This window comes from Teleopsis dalmanni, chromosome 1 (assembly GCF_002237135.1).
Source record: "Teleopsis dalmanni isolate 2A chromosome 1, ASM223713v2, whole genome shotgun sequence".
Classification (NCBI taxonomy): Eukaryota; Metazoa; Arthropoda; class Insecta; order Diptera; family Diopsidae; genus Teleopsis; species Teleopsis dalmanni.
Genome location: NC_051846.1, coordinates 169,433,092 through 169,441,907, shown reverse-complemented (window position 1 = coordinate 169,441,907; position 8,816 = coordinate 169,433,092).

Below are 8,816 nucleotides of genomic sequence, written 5' to 3'. Positions count from 1 at the left end.
ACATATTTTCTAATCAATTTCGCCATTTTAATTAAATCATTCAATTTGTCCAGTTTACTATAATACACTTCAGAATTGATCGTTGTGTTGTCTGGTAGAAGCTCAAAAATAAGCATTTCTTTGAAATTCCATCAAACATTTTGTGGTGTTCGGGTTTTGAAATGGATCGAATTAGTTTATCTTTTGTATTCCATGATCTGTTGCATTAAACATTGTTGTAGACTAATAGGTTCTCATCTCCATTGATGATGCGTTTTATAATGAATTATTTTCTTGACGTTTGAGAAACAAATCACTGTTAGTTGAGGAATATTTTAGTATTAATATTTATGGTTTTGTTTTTCGGTATCATATAAGGATACCAAAACTGGCACAATAGAATAGGATGGGAATAGTGAAAAATATAAAGTGCGAGTGGAAAAAGAGATACGTGAGATGTCACTAGTTGTGTGCCTTTCTGTTGATAGAAATCTGGAGTTATCTTTCTTGCGAATGTTTGTTTATTTTTATAATAATAATAATAATTATTATTATTATTTTTCTTATACTCTTTCTTAGATCAAAATTTTTACTCTTAGATAAAAAAAATGAAAACTAATAATGACGTTGAAAAGTCTGGCAATGTATGTATTGGTTAAGAATGTTACATCTGTTATGATTTTGGGTGTAGTTTCATCTTTCACTGGTACGTTGAGACGATCATTCGTTGAAATATGAGTTAATGTTACAGATACAAATAGAATGTTCAGGATGATTTGTAAACGCAATATCTGATTAAGAAACTAGATTTAGGTGTTATGGCGAAAACATGATATTTTTCTATAATGCTAGAAAGTGTGAATTGTTTAATATTGGAAATTTTAAAGTTTTGTGAGTTTTTATAGGGATGATATCTTCTCTCCATACAGTGACAAGAATAAAGTCAAATTGATTGTTTATATTTTTGTGTATCTGTATATATACCATTTGATCAAAAAAGAACGAGAAGTTAAAAATCACGCAAAATTTTAATTTTTAATAATTTTGTTTATTATCACCTTCAAAGTACCCTCCTCCTACTGCAATACATGCATGCCAACGCTTGATCCAATTTTCCATACAAGTTTTATAGGCCGCCGAAGGTATGGCATTTAGTTCACGCAGCGAATTCTCTTTTATAGCCTCTATAGTCTCAAAACGCTTTTTTCGCAATGGCAATTTGAGTCGGGGGAAGAGGAAAAAGTCACACGTTGGCGACGCAACCAACGCTGTGTGAGTCGGTGCGTTATCGTGGTGCAAAATCCATGAGTTTTCTTTCCATAAATCTGGCCTCTTTATGGCCTTATGTTAACGACGCATAACGGCCAAATAATACTCCTTATTGACCGTTTCACCATTTGACCGTCCGGAAGAAATTCCTAGTGCACCACACCACGAATATCGAAGAAAACAGTGAGCATAACCTTAATTTTGGACCGACTTTGGCGTTCTCTTTTCGGTATCGGCTCACCTTTAAAGCATCATTCGGTCGATTGTTGTTTGGTGGGCATGTCAAATTCATAGACCCATGTCTCATCACTAATTATGATGAGATTAAGATGACCCATGCGTTGAAAATCATCTCTTTGGTCACATCACAACAACGCTTTTTTTGAATGAAATTCAGCTAAAAATAACCACACGAAAATTTTACGACTTCTTTGTATAGACGCCAAACAAAAACTAATCATACGATATGCGTTAAACTTTGCCAGAATGTGTATAATAGTGTTGCCAGCGTAAAAATAAAAATGTACCTATTGTATAAGCGCGGGAATTCAAAAAAAGAGCGAATAAGTTCTTTTTGATCACAAGGTGTACTTTGTATTTTATAGCTAGAGTTAACATGGATGGTGTTTTTATATTTTTAGTACTCAATTCAGTTAGTTCTAAAGGTAATTAGGCATTGAAGAAGTATTTAATTAGTTTTAATAAAATTAGTCTAATGAAGTACGTGGGAGCCACAGGTAGAACAAAAATATACCGCTCAACAGGTTCCAACGTCATTCGATACTTGATTTATCATAGAATACACATCAAAAGCACTGCCGCTCTATACTTAAACTGCAAGCGAAAAGTTTACTCTGGCTATCCTAGAATATAACCTTAGAATATGTATGAACTATCATGTACTGAAAGTAATTGGAAAATGATTTAACACAACCAATCCAGATTACCTTATCTTCAAACACGGTTCGAAAATGGAATTTTTAGTTAAAAAATGTAAAAGCAGATAATTTTATCTCGTAGTTTCGTGTAGTGTCATCCAAAATCTTTGCTATCAAAGAGAAAGGTTGACTAATTTCAAAAAAGAATAAAAAAACAATAGATTGAAATTTTTCCGATAGTAGTTCTGCAATCCTCACCTCATTCAATCATACTCGTAGTAAAAACTCAATGTTAAAGCAATAAAGCAATGTAAAATTTGACTGAGGTCAGTAAATAACCAAAAACGTAGTACTTGTAGCTGTAAGCAAGAAGAAGAAAACGATATAACTGAACACTTTCAGTGTAAGTGCCCAGACCTTCCACTACGAAACTTCACGGACTTAGGAGCGTGGCAGACTTAAACAACGGCATAGATTGGTTTTAAAATTGAGATTCTCATAACTCGGTTTATGGTATTAAAACGGTATTTATGCGATACTTGAATGAAGGATATTTTGTCGCCAATAAATCCAATCAACCAATTTTAGTGGAGTACATCTATTAACCGTTATGTTTGCAAAATCGAAATCTTAAAACTGTGAGTTTTATATTGTATATTCTAGCTGCAAACATCTTGCTACATAGGACTATAAAAAATTCCATGAACTGAGCAGTGCCGAAAGAGTGAGGTTCTATTGTGCTTATTAGAACAATTAAAGTGGGATCTATCGTCTTTCGTATATGATCCAATCAAGAGCGTTTTTGAGCCTTTTTTTAACTATAACAACAGTTTCTCCATAAGCTCTACCGTTGGGTTGTCTAATTTTGTAGAATATGAGATACAAAACTGACTTTTGTTAAATTCGGGAGAGAGCTATGAGAAGCATTCTCTGAGAGAAGCATTATGTCTATATTTTCTTTAAAGAGAAAATTAGGTAATTCTATTTAGGGTTGGTACGCACCAGCAAAGTATAATTATAAAACTGTTTGTTTATGAGTATGGAACAAATTTTGTACTATGTGTGTATTGGTATTTCTGGATTTTAAACTAGACTTATATCAAGTGGACTTGGGTTTTTAAACAACAGTTCCAGGCTGTTATTTTATTTCTAAATTTTACAAATTTTAAAATTCTTTTAGCCATAATTTAGCCATGGCTTAGTTGGGTCTTGAATAAGTTTGGGTACGTTAGTAATAGTTACTCAAAGTATTTTTTGAACTATATTTATCTTAATACTGTTTTATTTTAATATAATATCACTTCATGTATTTTTATATACAAATTCACACTTCTAAATATAGCAAAATTTATTAAATTCTAAAAAAGTTCTTTTTTTGGCACAAGTGTTTAGAAGCAACTAATGTAGTTCACTTCCTACTTTTAATAAAAAAAATCGTTGTCAAAATAAACATTCCAGGACGTGGTAAAGGAAGTTTTGTTTTGTTTGCTCCTTGTGAACTCGATTACATTTTATTAATAAAATATGTTTTACCACTTGGACAATCAAAGTGAAAGCTGTCAATTTGAATGGAAACACATGCTCAGATGAGCAACAAATGAGCTCTTAAGCTGAAATTAGTAAATTCAAAATCATAATAAATGCTTAAAATGGCGGAAATGAACACATGCCAATGTGGACATGTAGTGGGGGATGCAGTGAACCCCTTCATCGAGTAAGTAAGCAAATCCACTTACTTCAAGTGCTGCTTTGGCACATGATCAGTGGACAGCAATGAAACGGAAATATTGCAAAAGTTTTCCCAGCAATTGAGCACATTTTCATCTTCAAACAAAATGTTTGGTTTGCCACTTTTGGGTCGCTAATAGGACATGTGTCATCTTGGCACTGTTTGAGCTAGTGGAAGTGGCAGTCATAGAAGAGTTTATTGTGTTAAATGACAATATCTGAAATAAAAAATTCTATTATCTATAAATATATGAAGAGCTACTTAAGTTACACAAAATAAGTTTGATTTCGGTACCGTTTTTGCAAACAAGCGTAAATGTGGTTTCTAACTGCTCTTTGACGAGGGTTGTTCAATAAAACCAATTCAGAATAAATTGAATATAAAAATCAATGTTAATTTCAAATGTGTGTACGACTTCGGTTACTAACGAAATTTCACAGGGCAGAGTTAATTTGTTTTTCATGATAGAAATTGTTTTTTAAATTATCCGATAATTTCCTATATCATTCTGATTGACAAAAATATATTTATTATATACAAAATAATTTAAAATTTTTATTTAATAAATTGGAATTCAATTTGACAAGTTGTTGTTGTTATGGTTTGAGTTAGTGCGATTGAGCACTTTTACTCTTTTGTGGCTGGGGGGCTTATCCCTGCCCCACACTGAACTTTTACTATGGTATATTAAAATTATTATCATTTATTTATCTTTATATTATCGTTATCGTGATTTATCGTTATCAGTTAACGGACCGTAGATCAGTATATCTTCCTGTGATCCTGAGGTGGACTTAAGGTTTGTTAGGGGGGGTTAGGCAACGTATCGACTTTTGTGAATAATTTTAGGACTGTGTCCTTGATATATTTTTTCACTGAGTCGATCCTTAGATCTCTATGCATATCTGTTGTTCTTATATACCAAGGAATCTTAATTAGTCTTTTTAAAGTCAGATTTTGTGCTATCTGTAATTGCCTTATGGCAGTATTTGAGGCTTTACTGTTTGTTACACATCCGTGCAGTAGTGCTAGCTTATTTGACAAGTGTATCTGCAAATAGAGTATTAATTCATTTCGTATCAATAACTCTTTCTCATATCAATAACTATTTCGTAAACTTATAATCGATCAACAATTAATCGATCGATTTATATTATTTCATATTCCCATAAAAATTTATAGTTGTGTTTAGAACTCTATAGCAAATCTCTATTAAATTACACCGCGCTTAGAAGTTGTTGAAATTGATTACAAAAATAATGAATCTATTTGGATTAGATTTCGCTCTTGAATATAAACTTATAGTCAGCGTAGTTCCGGCACATGCCTACACCATTACACCATTACACCATGCTGCCATCAGTAAATAAAAACATTACCGCTTCTATAGTAAATACTTTTTTTCAGTACGAAAAGCATTGTTCATTGTACTATATACTCATTCCCATGAATTCAAAAATGTTTGGTGCTTTTTAACAAACCAGAGAATGTTTGGAAGTCATAAGAAGCTGATAATATAACTACTTACGATATTTAACTCCAGTATTTTAAGCTTGAGTCTTGAAAGGACAGGATAGAAGCATAATACATGCTCAATAGTATTATCGACCTTCAAACGAAGTGAACATAAGCTGCTGTCAGCTAGGTGAAGACGAAACGAAGAGGTGTTTGAAGTAGGTGATGTGGTTAGTGATCGCGGAGTCTACAGTTATTGCAACATAAAGTCACAAAAGAATCCGTTCCTACAACCATCGTGATTACGTCATTTATTGCTTAATTCATGATAAATCCAACCGCGAAGTCATGTATGCTATTCAAATTCTCAAAAACTATATCTGCAGACGAGCCATTTTAAATTTTCGATACATCAGTAAAAGAAAGAAATTAGATGTACATGAGAAACAAAATCGAATCAGATGTTATTAATGTTAATCCAAATTCTGGCTTTCCGGAATTACCGCACATAGACAATACCACCAACCTGTAAGTTTGCTGTGATTCCATCTGACAGTATTCCCAATATATTCAAGTATATGACAAACGTCTTCAACAGTGCTTCCGAACTTGGTTTCGGATGGTGATACCAAAACACGGTCTCTACAAACACAGATGGCTTTGATAGCTTCGTTCTGGATTTTTTTTTTTTTTTTTTTGTATATATAAATTTATTTTATTTGATTAAATAAATTTTATAAGAGTAACTAGCTAACAATATAATAAGCTAACAAACAATTTTAATCAACAATTATAAAGAATTTAATTAGAAATCACGCAAGTTCATTTATCACGCATTTCGGACAGGTTGCGACCAAAGATCACAAGGTTTTAGACGCTTAAGGCGACGTGTTGGCTCAATTGACGCCAGTTCGTTAGCTTCATCATTCGGATGAGAGTACAGTCGCTGCAGGTGCATTCTTGCATTTCGCTGTATTTCTTCCACCACCGTATTTATCCCTAGATCACGATGCAGATCAGAGTTCCTTACGTACCATGGTGCATTTGCCACACCCCTTAATATAACGTTTTGGAATTTTTGTATGGTTTCAACATGTGTGCTGCTAGCGCATCCCCAGAGCTGAATACCATATGTCCAAATTGGTTTCAATATTTGTTTGTAAATTAAAAGCTTGTTATGAAGTGACAGTTTCGACTTCTTTCCAATAAGCCATTTGATTGATCTGTATTTTATATTTAGTTCATCTCTCTTTTTTTTTACATGTTCATTCCATCTCAGCTTTGCATCCAATGTCATACCGAGGTACTTAGCCGTATTAGAATGTGGAATTTGTATTCCATCAATGTAGAGGGGCATAAATCTGATATTTCGGTTTGTAAAGTTGACGTGAACTGATTTATAGTGGTTAAGTTTTATTTTCCACTTTTCAGCCCAAGCGATGATGTCATTGACAGAAGACTGCAGACGCCTGGCTGCTGTTATTTCATCATCTCCAATCGCTAGAACAGCTGTATCGTCAGCGAACGTCGCTGTAAACGTCGCTGAGCTCGTTGGTAAATCATGTGTGTATATTAAATATAACAAAGGACCAAGTACACTGCCTTGGGGTACCCCAGCGTTGATTTTTTGGAGTTCACTGTAATCGTTTTCATGCTTAACACGGAAGTAACGATTGGTCAAATAAGAAGAAACCATATCGAAATACTCCAACGGAAAAATGTCTCTTATTTTTGTTAGTAGACCTGTATGCCAAACTTTGTCGAAAGCCTGGGATACGTCTAAGAATACTGCTGAACATACTTTCTTTTCCTCAAGGGCAGTTTCGATTACGTTTGTGATTCTGTGGACTTGATCAATGGTCGAGTGATTACACCTGAATCCAAATTGATGCATAGGTATGGTCTGCTGTTGTTCAAGTAAAGGCAACATTCGTTTAAGCATAATTTTTTCAAATACTTTTGAAAGCACAGGTAGGAGAGTTATTGGCCTATAGGAGCTAACCTCGTTTGCATCTTTCCCCGGTTTAAGGACCATAATAATTTCTGAGACCTTCCACAACGAAGGGAGATATTTCAATCGTAGAACAGCATTGAAGATGTTAGTAACTTTAACTATGCAGTTCGCTGGGATTTCTCTAAGAATTTCTGCAGTTATGAGATCATATCCTGGTGTTTTTTTTAGCTTAAGTTCGTTCTTTATTATCATCATTACTTCAAGCTCGCTAGTTGGCGGCAAATTGTTTATGCTATTAGTACCCAGATTACAAGTTTCAACACTATTCTCACTACCAGAAATAGAGAATACTTTTGTTAAATGTTCAGAAAAAAGTTCAGCTTTTTCTTTATCACTATTGGCCCATTGGCTAGTGAAGGTCTTTATTGGTGCGTTATGAGAGGCTGGACGTTTTATATTTCGAGTGCATTTCCACAAGGAGTAATCTGTGCTGCGATCATTGGTCAAATCAGACAAGTATGAATGGAATTGTTTATTTTTAAAGCGCTTGATCTCAGAGGTAAGTTCTTTAGTCAGCCTATTTAAATTAGCTTTAACTGCTGGGGATCTCGAATGTTGCCACTTTTTCCTTATTTTACGTTTTTTTTGTAGTAGTTCTAATATGGCTATTGGATATCTATGCGGGTAGTTTGATTTCTTCCATATAGGAGTGCTTAACCACGCGGCTTGTTGAAGCTTTCTTGTAAGGTCTATAATTTCGAACTCCACATCGCCTTCACCGGAAATTTCAGTCGAAGCCGAAATATTATTAGAAAGGAATGTTCTAAAGTAATTCCAGTCAGTTGACTTATTGACAATTTTAGTCGTCACGTTGTTAACAATAGGAGAGCCATATGTAGTAAGGTATACCGGGGAGTGGTCAGAGTTAAGTTCGGTTCCGTCTTCGATTTTAAGATTGTATGTATGTCGAGACTTGCTTTATGATGAAGAAATCAAGGAGGTCTGGTATTTTTTCAGTATCAGTTGGCCAATACGTAGGGTTTCTGGATGACATGCATTCACAGCCAGTTTGTTGTATCGCTTTTAGAAGTTCTCTCCCCTTGGTTGTGATTAGACGAGAACCCCAGTGCGTATGCTTTGCATTGAAGTCACCGCCCATGATGAAGCGGTGTTTGTGCATTTCAATAAGCTGTTTGTACTGCTCTGTTTTAATTTTATGCCTTGGCGGGCTGTAGACAGAAGTAATTTGTAATTTACATTGCAGATCAAGCGTAATGGTTATCGCCTGAAATTCTTCATTGGAGATTATTTTGGATACGAAATACTTAAGAGATTTCCGAATTAAGATTCCACTACCTCCTCGAGCGCAATTACTGGGATGTACTACGTGATGAAACTCGTAGTTTTTAAATTTTAGGTATGAATGATGTGTGAAATGCGTTTCAGTAATAAGGCAAACATCTATTTCTCTGGCTGCTAAAACAAGTTCAAGCTCTCTAAAATGTTTGAGTAAACCATTAGAGTTCCAAAGCATTATTTTTAGTAAACTTGA